The sequence below is a fragment of the Theropithecus gelada genome, chromosome 7a (assembly GCF_003255815.1).
Source record: "Theropithecus gelada isolate Dixy chromosome 7a, Tgel_1.0, whole genome shotgun sequence".
Lineage (NCBI taxonomy): Eukaryota > Metazoa > Chordata > Mammalia > Primates > Cercopithecidae > Theropithecus > Theropithecus gelada.
The window spans coordinates 12,181,694-12,193,608 of NC_037674.1; the positions used below are offsets into that span (position 1 = coordinate 12,181,694).

The following is an 11,915-nucleotide window of genomic DNA, read 5'->3' on the forward strand; positions in this document are numbered from 1 at the left end:
TAATTACCTACTAGTTATTTCTCCTATCTTTATCAAAGAAAAAATAGTTATTAAAGAACAAAATCTAATTTTCACTTCAGGAAAATGAATACTTGTGAATAAATCAATTAATTGATACTCCAATGTTCTGCCAGAAATTCTCCATTTATTATATCAGATCAACAGAATAAACATCACTAGATGCCACTAGTAATTATCATTCATCTCAATGAACCCAGTGGAATTAAGTGACTCGACTCACAAGATTTTATTTCAGTTGCAAGAAAGTAGAATAAGCAATATCAGCAGTTATACTAAACAAAATAACACAGAACAATCAAAATCAACTGAATGCACCGAGCATCCACAGCTGGACTGTAAGTCGAGATTCTGACTTTGCCACTTACTACCTGTGTGACCTTTGGCAAGTTACAGAACTTCTCAATGCCTCATTTGTAAAGTGGGTATAGTAGCTTAGCACATAGAATTTTCCTGAAGAATAAATGTGTTTTATACATGCTAAACACACAATAAATGTTAGCTGTGTTTATTATGTCAAAAATATTATTTTAAATGAATGAATATAGAAGAATTTGCAACTGTCTTTTGCTTAGTAGTAACATAAAACATAGTTGATACCTCTATACCAGTATTTAATACATTAACTTGGCTTTCCTGAGTAACTGAATCTTTCTTTAAATGTTACCCTCTTTTTTCATTTCACTGCTTATTAAGACCAAATACTCACATTATCCTCACTTAAAGAGCTCCTAAAAATCCCTCTTCCCCCACAGAACATTGCCTGACTTGTATACGTAAGATTATAAATCTCTTTCCCCTTCAGTTTCAACAAGCTACTTATACAACACAAACACGGAGCACACCAAAGCTTGTAAGTCAATGTTTACATTACATCCTAGTGAATGCTTTTTTCAATGTGCAGTTTAAAATGTAGGCTTCTTGCCAGGGCAGGAATTTTGTCTGCTTCATGTGTTTTCTAGGTTCACACTTGACCGTGGTTTGGCATAGGAAGAATATTTCTAGACTGTTTTGTGCTGCATATCACCCAAAAAAAAGTGAGGGTTGGGGAGAAGAAAACCAGAAGAAAACCAGAGCGATATTTCATTCTTAACATCTCAAGAAGTGAGCCTGACAGCAGCCACAAGGAGCCAAGGAGAAAGAGTACAGCTGCAGGAGGGATATCTCTTCCGTCAATCTCCAAGCCCTGGCACCCTTTCAAAGAGCTGCTGTCTGCATTCATAGTAATCAGAGTCGTAACAGGGAAGAGAAGTGGAGGCAGGTCCACCTGAGAACTGTGTATGTGAAAAAGGCTTTCCCATGGTGGGAGAGGCTTCAACCTGAGCCCAGTGCTAAATTAGATGAGTTACAGCACCAGGATGAGCACTTTGCCTCGTCATACTCCCAGGACAATTTTGAGCCTCCCCATCAGTGTCAAATTACCTGCACTGGTGCTTGCTGCAGAAAGTTAAAAGGACATCATCATGCCTTCTCTTTGGTGTAAAAGTAATTTTAAAAGAAGAGGAGAAAGTTAAAAGGAAAACTTGAGACCTCAGAGCCATAAGGAAAGTGCATAGAAATATCATTATCTAAGAAGATGATTTTCCAATTTGACTACACACTGAAATAATCAAGGGAATTTTATATGTACTAGCACTGGTTCCCTCCCTAATGGTCTGGGGTGCAACCTGGTCATCAGTTTTTAAAGCTCCCTGTGTGGTTGAGAAACACCAATCAGGCCGGGCGCGGTGGCTCAAGCCTGTAATCCCGGCACTTTAGGAGGCCAAGACGGGCGGATCACAAAGTCAGGAGATCAAGAGCATCCTGGCTAACCCAGTGAAACCCCGTCTCTACTAAAAAAATACCAAAAAAAAAAAAAAACTAGCCAGGCGAGGTGGCGGGCCCTGTAGTCCCAGGTACTCCGGAGGCTGAGGCAGGAGAATGGCGTGAACCTGGGAGGCGGAGCTTGCAGTGAGCTGAGATCCAGCCACTGCACTCCAGCCTGGGCGACAGAGCGAGACTCCGTCTCAAAAAAAAAAAAAAAAAAAAAAAAGACACACCAATCAATCTAGCAAATAATCTAAGCCCCAATCAACAAAGGCAGTGTGCACTGTGCCCCAGGCTTTTTCATGACTTTGCTCTAGAGCGAATTGACAATACGAGAAAACACTGGGTCCTAGGACTGGCTTCTTATTTGCCAGTTAGCCAATCTGTGAATATTTATTGAGTATTTACCATGTACGAATCTCAAGACTGATTCTCAAAGGGGATCAGGTGACATTTTTAAAGACCTGACCCTCTTACTCTCTCCTTCTGGAATTTTCTGCATCAATTTTCTCCTTAAGGAGGGGTTAGCTAATTATCACTATAGCAATTTTTCTCCTTCCTAAGATTTAGTAAAAGTAAACCAGCCCTCATAGAATATGACTATTTGTTTTAAATGGTTAGGAATAAGGGTAGGGATATAGACCTAAAATGTATTTTCCATATTTCCTAATAGCGTGAAATTGCAAAGATGTCAGCAGTTCAAGAAACATCTCAGGAGACTGACTACACGCACTTACCCTTCTGGTTTTCCAGGAGCTGGAGCCTCACCAAAGGAGATGATAGCTAGGAAAAAAGAAAACCACACAACAGCAAGGACAGATAGAGAAAGCAAGGAGCTAAACGGGGGAACGGAGTGGGGAGTGGAGGAGAGTTGATAAAATAAAAACTTCAGCTGAATTAAATTTAAATGATTTTAATGGAGCAATGAACGATTCGCAAATCAGGCAGCCTTCTGAGCAAGGGTAGGCTCAGAGACTCCAGCACAGCCATGTGGTGGAATAAGATTACGGGCAGAAAAAGGAAAGTGAGGTACAGAAAACGGAAGTGAGGTACAGAAACAGCTGGATTGGTTACAGCTCGGCATTAGCCTTATTTGAATGTGATTCAAACAGGTGGCTACAGTTGATTGTCCAAAACTCAGTGATTGGCACAAGTGCAGGTTATGGTCTGTTTGCACATTCACTTGTTAGAGTTCATGATGTACAAAAATCCTTTAGGCCGAACTTAAAATATGTAAGGAAGCAGCTTTAGGCTAAACTTTGATTTAGCAGGGTGAAAGAGAAGGAGAAAATGGATCACTTCATTGCCTGAGAGGTTCTCATTGCCCAGGGTTAATTGGTGTCAGCAAAAGGCATCTCCGAGTGAATTCACTTAAAATGGAACCGTAATTTGATAAAAAACACATTTCAAAAGGATTTGCTGAGACAATTGTAAAAATTAAAGTAAAAATTATTGAAGCAAATGCATTTTATTTTATAAGTAACAAAATATATTTTATAATTAAATGCAGTACTCAGAATCAAGAAGAGTAAATCAAATATTGACTTTTGTTGTAATTTTCCCAACAAAATTATAAGGCAGGATAATACACCCATCATTTCACATTTCACTTCCGCAACACAAGACTATCAGTTGGAAACTATTTGAAGTTTTTTTAAATTAGGTTTTTCTAGGGTCCTACTAAGACTTTGATATTCACATTCTCTATTTAGTCATCCTCCTTCTTGATCTCTCGTCTCTGATTGTTAAATTAACTCTGCCAGATCCCTGTATGTCAAATAATGGCTTAAAATGTGATGTATGCAGTTCACCAACATTACTTTCATTTCTTTCATAAAATTCTACAACTTTTGAAATATGTATAATTTCTCTTTGCAGTCAATTTGTATCATATTATATCGCATTGTTGGCTTTTTATAATATTTGATAGTCAGTGAGAGACTAACCAAGACATTGACACAATAGGCTGATATAAATGTTCTGCTAAGCCAGGAGAGCTAGTTGGATGCGGATTAGTTGTATAAGTGGTTAATTCAGTAATGGACTTTTCCCTAGACTGCCTAATAACTTTAGAACTTCAATGAAGTAATTAGATAATGAGGTCCCCATGTATAAAAGCCAGATTTCAAAGTGAGTCCAGGTATTTTGCCTCCTTACTCCTTTTTTCCCCACCCCAAGATTGGTTTTTGGCTACCTTGGGAAGTAAGAATCTCAGGTAAAATCAGAAGTGACTCCTATTATACTCTCTGACAGATGAGTGTTGACGTAATAAGTCATTTAATGGGAAATTATCTAATGGATGCCCTAAAATTAATTTCTAAAGGGGCATTATTGCAAGAATTAAAAAACTACATTCATGAGTGAGTTTAGATTATAGAAGTTATTAATAACCATATTCATAGATAGCTAGATATAAGAGTAATTGCTGGCCCTTGGATGATTAAATGATTTGAGATGGCTTTTGTTACTCAGTAGAAGTTATCTTACGGAAGTTAAGAGCAGTAAGAGGTGATAAACATGATGGAAGCCAGATAAGAAAACATCCAAGAGATATCTGATGCTTACATCGTTGGGACTTCCTATGCCTATTCTATGTTATCTGCTGCAATAAAGGTCTGTGCTCTATACATTGTTTTCTATTATACTTAATTGGAACAGTCTTCTTAGGAAAGAGACAGAAGGAAGGGAAATACATCCTCATGCCCTCTCCTCAATGGAACCCTCCCAATTCTTTAACTTTGAAGTTCACACTTACGTTAAATGTATACATATGAATGAGCGAGGCAAACAATTAAGATGTTTTATTTTATTACATTAAAGCTCAATGTGGATTCTCAGAAACTAAAGAAATTTCAATTAACTTCAAATCAATTAATATTATACAAAATGATACAGAATAAATCCCAAAATTTCAGACTAAATGACACATGCCAATCAGGCTTTGCAAAAGGAACCTCACCTGCTTAAAGTTCTTCAGCTTAAAAAAAAAAAAAAAAAAAAAAAACGAAGAGGCAAACTATATTAGCAAACCCATAATTCAGCAAGGGGAGAAACAAAATATCAAGAATGTAGCAGGCATTAATTATCAAAGTATTGATTTAATAAAATGAATAATAAACACTAAAGGCAATATGAGGAAGAGAAGGAAATTTCTGTCAACTTTGTTTAGATCCCTTTTCGGCTCACAGTCAAGCAAATAAAGTCTCTTTTAAGCCAGAAGGATCACAATATTCCTTTCCATCATGGAATCCCAAATCAAGTTTCTAGCCTCAAGAACCAGAAACAAGTGGCAATATGGTCAATTTGTGTAATCAGCCAATGCAAAGACCAGTCAACGCTGAAGGAAAATCATCCTGGGGAGCTTATTATACCCAATTTAAAATAATAAGCCAAATGAACCATCAGACGGAGGAACAGAAAGCACTATTTCTTGCTGCCACTCTAAAGGGAACTGCTCTGATTGTGCTAAGCAATTTGTCAGAAAAAGACAGAAGGAGCTCTCCAGTATTATTAGGACATTAACCAGATTTTTTATGGTTGGACACAAGGCAGGATTGGCCAGAGTGAGAATCAAGAATTCTATTAGAAAAAGTTGTTAGTCACTAACCAGATTGACTCAAGATACTGAATAATCATTGTGTTGAATCTATCCATATGCCCTGAGGACCAAAACGGCATCAGAACTCCATTTTCTGAAGCATTTTGTAAGTGATCCAGTGGAGATAAAGTTACATTATTTTTGCTTTAAATCATGTGTTATACATACTCTCTAAAATACCTATTATTTAGTAATCTTCCTGATAAATCTGGGGAGGAAATATTGCCTACAGTAAAATAAACATAGAGGATGCCCTCAAGTATTCAGCAAAATATGAATCAATACGTGTATAAGAAAACTAGCTGATGCCAGGAAAAGGACAATCTGAAACGATGAGAGGAAACAGTACCAGGTGCTCACACGGGGCCAGAAAGAATTTCTATATCCAGCAGCCATACTGGAAAATGCAAAATTAATGGTGCATTTTACAGACTACTTGGAAGGGTCTTTTATCATTAGTGGGGAAATAATTAGCACTAAACTGAGCATTCTGCTATTCCCACCTAACAAATTTTAAAAGCAAGGCCTAGCTAAAACAACTTTTACAAAGAAGAATGAAGCAAAAGGACTAATAACTGATTTTAAGACTTAACATAAAGTTATAGTACTCAAGACTTGATGGTATTGCTATCAAGATGGACAAATCAACAGAACAGACTGCAGTCCAGAAATAGACCATGCCTGGTCAGACTTGCATATTTTTGACAAAAGTGGACTAGCAATTTATTGGAGAGAAGATAGTCTTTCAACAAATGATGCAGGAACAATTTAATATCTCTATTCAAAAAAATGAAAGTTAATTTATACTCTGTACCATGTGAAAAATTAACTCAAATGGATCATAGACCTAAATGTAAAATTGAACACCATAGCATTTCTAGAGAAAAATATAAGAGAAAAACTTTACAACCTTGAGTTAGGCAACAATTTCTTATATGTGACACCAAAAGCATGATGTATAAAAGAATAAGTTGATAAACTGAAATTTTATTTTCTTTTGAGATAGGGTCCCTCACTTCATCACATAGGCTGGAGTGCATTGGTGCAATCACAGCTCACTGCAGCCTTGACTTCCCTGGCTCAGGTGATTCTCTCACCTCAGTCTCCTGAGTAGCTGAGACTACAGGCATGTGCCATCATGTGCAGCTGATTTTTTGTAAAGACGGGATTTTGCCATGTTGCCCAGGCTGGTCTCAAACTACTGGACTCATTCAATCCACCCACCTCAACCTCCCAGAAGTGCTAGGATTACAGGTGTGAGCCACCAGACCCAGCAGATAAGTTGGATTTCATAGGAAATATGAAATTCTTCCCTTTGGAAGACACTGCTAAAACAATAGAAAGACATGCTGCAATTTAGAAGAAAGTCTTTGCAAATCATATATCTGATTTTTAAAAAAGTGTCCATAATATATAAGGAACTCTCCAATCTCAATAATAAGAAAACAAAAAAAACACATTTTTAAATGGGCAAAAGATTTAGATAGGTACTTCACCAAAGAAGATATATAAATTACAAGGAAGGACATGAAAAGATGCACAACAGCACTAGACATTTAGGAAATTCACATTAAAACTACATGAGATATCCTTGCCCACTATCAAAATGGCTGAAATAAAACAGATGGACCACACCAAGTGTTGGCAAAGACATGGAGGAACTGAAGCTTTCATATACTGCTGTTAGAAAACTTGGAAGTTTCTTAAAAGTTAAATATACAACTACCATATGATCCAGCTCAACTCCTAGGTATTTGATTAAAAAAAAAAAATTGAAAGGATATGTCCATAGAAAGACTTGAAAGCAAATGTTCATAGATTTATTTGTAATAGCCAACAGCTGAAAACAACCAAAATGTCCATCAACAGGTAAACAGAAAAACAATTTGTGGTATATCCATACAAAGGAATACTACTCAGCCATTAAAAGCAACGAACTATTGACACATACGACAACATAAATTATCTCAAATAATTATGCTCATTGAAAGAAGCTAGACAAAAATATCTAAATGTAATATGAATTCATGTATATGCAATTCTAGAAGTTACACACTTAACTATTGTGACCAAAAGCAGATCAGTGGGCATGGAGGTTGGGAGCCATGGGGAGGGATTAACCAAGGAAAATAAGGCATCTGGGGTGAGTGATGGTTATATTTATCATCTTGATTGTGGTGATGGTTTCAAGAGTATATATGTTTGTCTAAATTTGTCGTGTATGTTTTATTTACGTGCAGTTTATTGCATGCCAACCATACCTAAATAAAGCAAAATTTTAAAAGAATAAATAGAAAACACAAATTAATAGAGTAGAAATGTGGACTGGGTATCTTTGTTTGCCTTTCCAGATTCACCATCTACATATACTTTTCTACCCTGCTGTGTGGCCTGAGAGATTGACTCCCCTGGACAAAATCAGAGACATCCTTGCTCTCTTGTTTCTGAAGAGTAGAAGATCAGAAAAAAGAAAAGCAAGGTTGAGTATTCACTTCCCCAGCTTTCTCACTGTGGGATTACATCAGACTGGCTGATTCCTTAATCAAAGGTCTCAGTTCTTGTCAGGTCACTCTACACATAGCATTCTCTGACTCTAGGTCCCAGTAACTACTTCTTTCTCTCAGTCCCCCAGCACTTTTGGTGGAAATGAAGCCTGCAATTATGAGCTTTGGGTTGCTTTCCTTTTAGTGTTCCTATACCCAGACTGTACCTTTGTAAGTGTTTTTATTGTTGTTGTTTTGTTTGTGTGTGTGTGTGTTTGTTGTTTTTTTTACAAATGATGCCATGTATTTCCTTCTGAGATTTCAACTGACCAAAAAAAAAAAAAAAAAAAAAAAAAATCCAAATACATCAGTAATTATACTAAACTCTCCAGCTAAAAGTTTAACTTTTAAAATGGACAGATTGAAAATAGACAGATTTTTTAAATGGAAGATTGAATTTTAAAACAGTAATAAAATCAAACTATATGGTGCTTACAAGTGGTGCACTTAAAACACAAGGGCACAGAAATGTGAGTACAAGATGAAAAAGCACACCATGCAAATATTACTACTATCCAAAATAAAGTCAATATATTTATAGTGACACCAGACATCAAGCATTATTGGGAATAAGAAAGGAACCAAACAAGGCTGGGCACGGTGGCTTACACCTGTAATTCCTGCATTTTGGGAGGCTGAGGCGGGAGGATCACTTGAGGCCAGGAGTTTGAGACTAGCCTGGCCAATATGGTGAAATGCCATCTCTACTAAAAATACAAAAAAATTAGCCAGGTGTGGTGGCGGGCGCCTGTAATCCCAGCTACTTGGGAGACTGAGGCTGGAGGATCACTGGAACCTGGGAGGTGGAGGTTGCAGTAAGTGGGGATTGTGCCACTGCACTCCAGCCCAGGTACAGAGTGGGACTCTGTCTCAAAAACAACAAAGGGAAAGAAAGGAAAGGAAAGGAAAAAGGAAAGGAAAGGAAAGCCAAATAATGATAAAAAGAAAAATTCAAGGGGCCGGGCGCGATGGCTTACGCCTGTGATCCCAGCGCTTTGGAAGGCGGAGGAGGGCGGATCACGAGGTCAGGAGATCGAGACCATCCTGGCTAACAGAGTGAAACCCCGTGTCTACTAAAAGTACAAAAAACCAGCCGGGCGAGGTGGCGGGCGCCTGTAGTCCCAGCTACTCGGGAGGCTGAGGCAGGAGAACGGCGTAAACCCAGGAGGCGGAGCTTGTAGTGAGCCGAGTGGGCGCCACTGCACTCCAGCCTGGGCGACAGAGCAAAGACTCCGTCTCAAAAAAAAAAAAAAAAAAAAAATACAAAAAACTAGCCGGGTGAGGTGGCGGCGCCTGTAGTCCCAGCTACTCGGGAGGCTAAGGCAGGAGAATGGCGTGAACCCGGGAGGCGGAGCTTGCAGTGAGCCCAGATCGCGCCACTACACTTACAGAGCGAGAGTCCGTCTCAAAAAAACAAAAACAAAAAAAAAAATTCAAGATGATACTCTCAAGAATCATGATCGTTCTATACAGTTCATTACTAGGGAAGTTTCTCTAAATATGTAGAGCGCTGGAAGCCATGAGGAGGAGTCTTGGCATTGTCGCCTGAGCATGAAGCAGGTTCTTGTTGCTTCACTGCAACCACCATGTACCATTGATGATGGTTCTTCTCTTCCTCCAGGAGAGTAAGAGGGAAAGAATGCAGTCTGAGTGGTTTCCTTTCTTGTTAAAAAAGAAAAGAAAAAGAAAATTCACCAAGAAGGTATAACTATTTAAAATGCATATGTATTTAATAGCTTCAAAGTATATAAAGTAAAAAATCGACAGAATTACAAAAAGAAATTGAAAAGGCCATAAACATGATGGAAGATTTTAACACATTTTTCTCAGTAATTCAGGAAAAGAAAAATTAGGTAAAATGTAGAAGATGTGAACCACCCAACAATTAGAGTATATGCTTTACAAACACACATTTCTAACCAAAAAAAAAGTATCGTAAAGCAAACTTGTATCGTAGCAGGACGAGCCGCAGACAAAACTCCTCAGACACCGGATTAAAGAAGGAAGAGGTTTTTTATTCTGCCGGGAGCGTGGGCAGACTCGCGTCTAAAGAACCCAGCTCCCCGAAAAAGAAATACTTGGCCTTTTTGAAGGTTTACAACTTTAAGGGGTCCACGTGAAAGAATCGTGATAAATCTAGCAAGCGTGGGAAACGTGACTGGGGGCTACATGCATCAGCTAACAGAATAAAAAATTTTACAATGCTTTTTTTCATACAGTGTCTGGAATTTACAGATAACACAAGTAGTTTAGGTCAGGGGTTGATGTTATGATGATTACTTTTTTTTAACTCCTAGGGCCAGGTGGTGGTGCCAAGGTTGTCTGGCTATTTATCTTACTTTTGTTTCTTTCTAATTTTTTGCCTTCTCCCTTTCCTCCTGTCTGTGAACTAGGCCAGGTGGCAGGGAGGAGGGCAGCAGGAGTAATAGTGGTCTCCTTCCTTAGTATACATATCAAAACATAAGCAACAAAAACTCAAAAACAAAAACCAAAAAGACCCATGTTCTCTGATTATTAGTTTGAGCTTGATAACAATAACAAAATCCTATACATGAAGAAACACTTCAAAGAATGAATATTCAAATAAATACTAAGAGTACATAGAGGTACACAGCATCATTCCAAATCAGGGAAATGCAAAGTAAAACCAAAGTGATATATTAATACTAGTACATACCCACAAGCATGACTAACATTAAAAAGAGTGACATTACAAGGGTGGGCAAGGTTGTGGAAGAATTCTTCCCCTCATGTATTGCTGGCATGAGTGTAATTGTTACAATGATTTTGGAAAACTCTTTGGCAAGACCATAGTTCCCTACTCATGGTTTTGCTTTCCACATTTTCAGCTCTCTATACTCAGCCACAGTTTGAAAATATTAAGATATTTTAACAGAGACAGAGGCCATATTCACATAACTTTTATTATAGTATATTGTTATAATTGTTCTGTTTTATTATTAGGTATTGTTGTTAATATCTTACTATGCCTAATTTATGAATTAAACTTTTTCATAGGAGTGTATGGGAAGAAACATAGCACATAGAGAGTTCAGTACTATCTGGGGTTCCAGGTATCTATTGGGGGTCTTGGAACATATTCTCTATGATAAAGGGGGACCAGTGTGTTATTAAAGCTGCACACATGCCTAACATTTAGCCCAACAATTCCATTCCTAAGTATTTACCTAAGAGAAATGAATGCATATTATCACTATAAAGTTTGTATAAGAATGTTTGTGGCAGTTTTATTTATAACAGTTCCAAACAGGAAATAATTCAAATATCCATTAACAGGAGAATGGATGAGCTTTGTTATATTTAAACGATGGAATATTATAGGGCAATAAAAAAGAATGAATTACTGGTACACAGAATTCTGCCGAATCTCACAAATGTTATGTTGAGCAAAAGAAGCTAAGCTCTTTACACACACACTATTTGATTCCATTTATAAGAATTTTAGGAATAGACAAAACTATCTACAGTGATAGAATTCAGAATAGTAGGAGGTAAGGTACTAATTGAGAAAGATGCAAAAACAAAAAACAAAACAAAAAAAACCTTAAAAATAACTCCACGTTTTCTGTGGTACGGCCACTTAACATGAGATCTTTCCTCTAAAATGTTCAAGAGTGCAATACAGTATTATTACTTTTAGCTATAGATACAATGCTTTACAGCAGATCTCTAGAACTTACTCATCTTGTTTAACTGAAACTCTCAGTCCATTGATTAGCAACTCCACCTCCTTCTCCTCTCCCCCTACACCCTGGCAACACCGTTCTACTCTTCGATTCTATAAATTTTACTATTTTAGATACCTCATGTAACTGGACTCAACGCAGCATGGATCCTTCTGTGACTGGCTTATTTCACTTAGCATAATGTGGGAATGCAAAATGGCACAGCTGCTAAGGAAAACAGTATGGAATTTCCTCAAAAGATTA

At 37.6% G+C, this 11,915-nt stretch overlaps 1 non-coding gene across 1 annotated transcript; it reads left to right on the forward strand.

Annotated features, from left to right (window-relative positions):
* The first annotated feature begins 9,400 nt into the window (after positions 1 to 9,400).
* Positions 9,401 to 9,620, forward strand: LOC112628214. The gene has a single exon (XR_003120377.1). It is a non-coding gene; the product is annotated as a small nucleolar RNA U3 (small nucleolar RNA).
* The last annotated feature ends 2,295 nt before the right edge of the window (positions 9,621 to 11,915 follow it).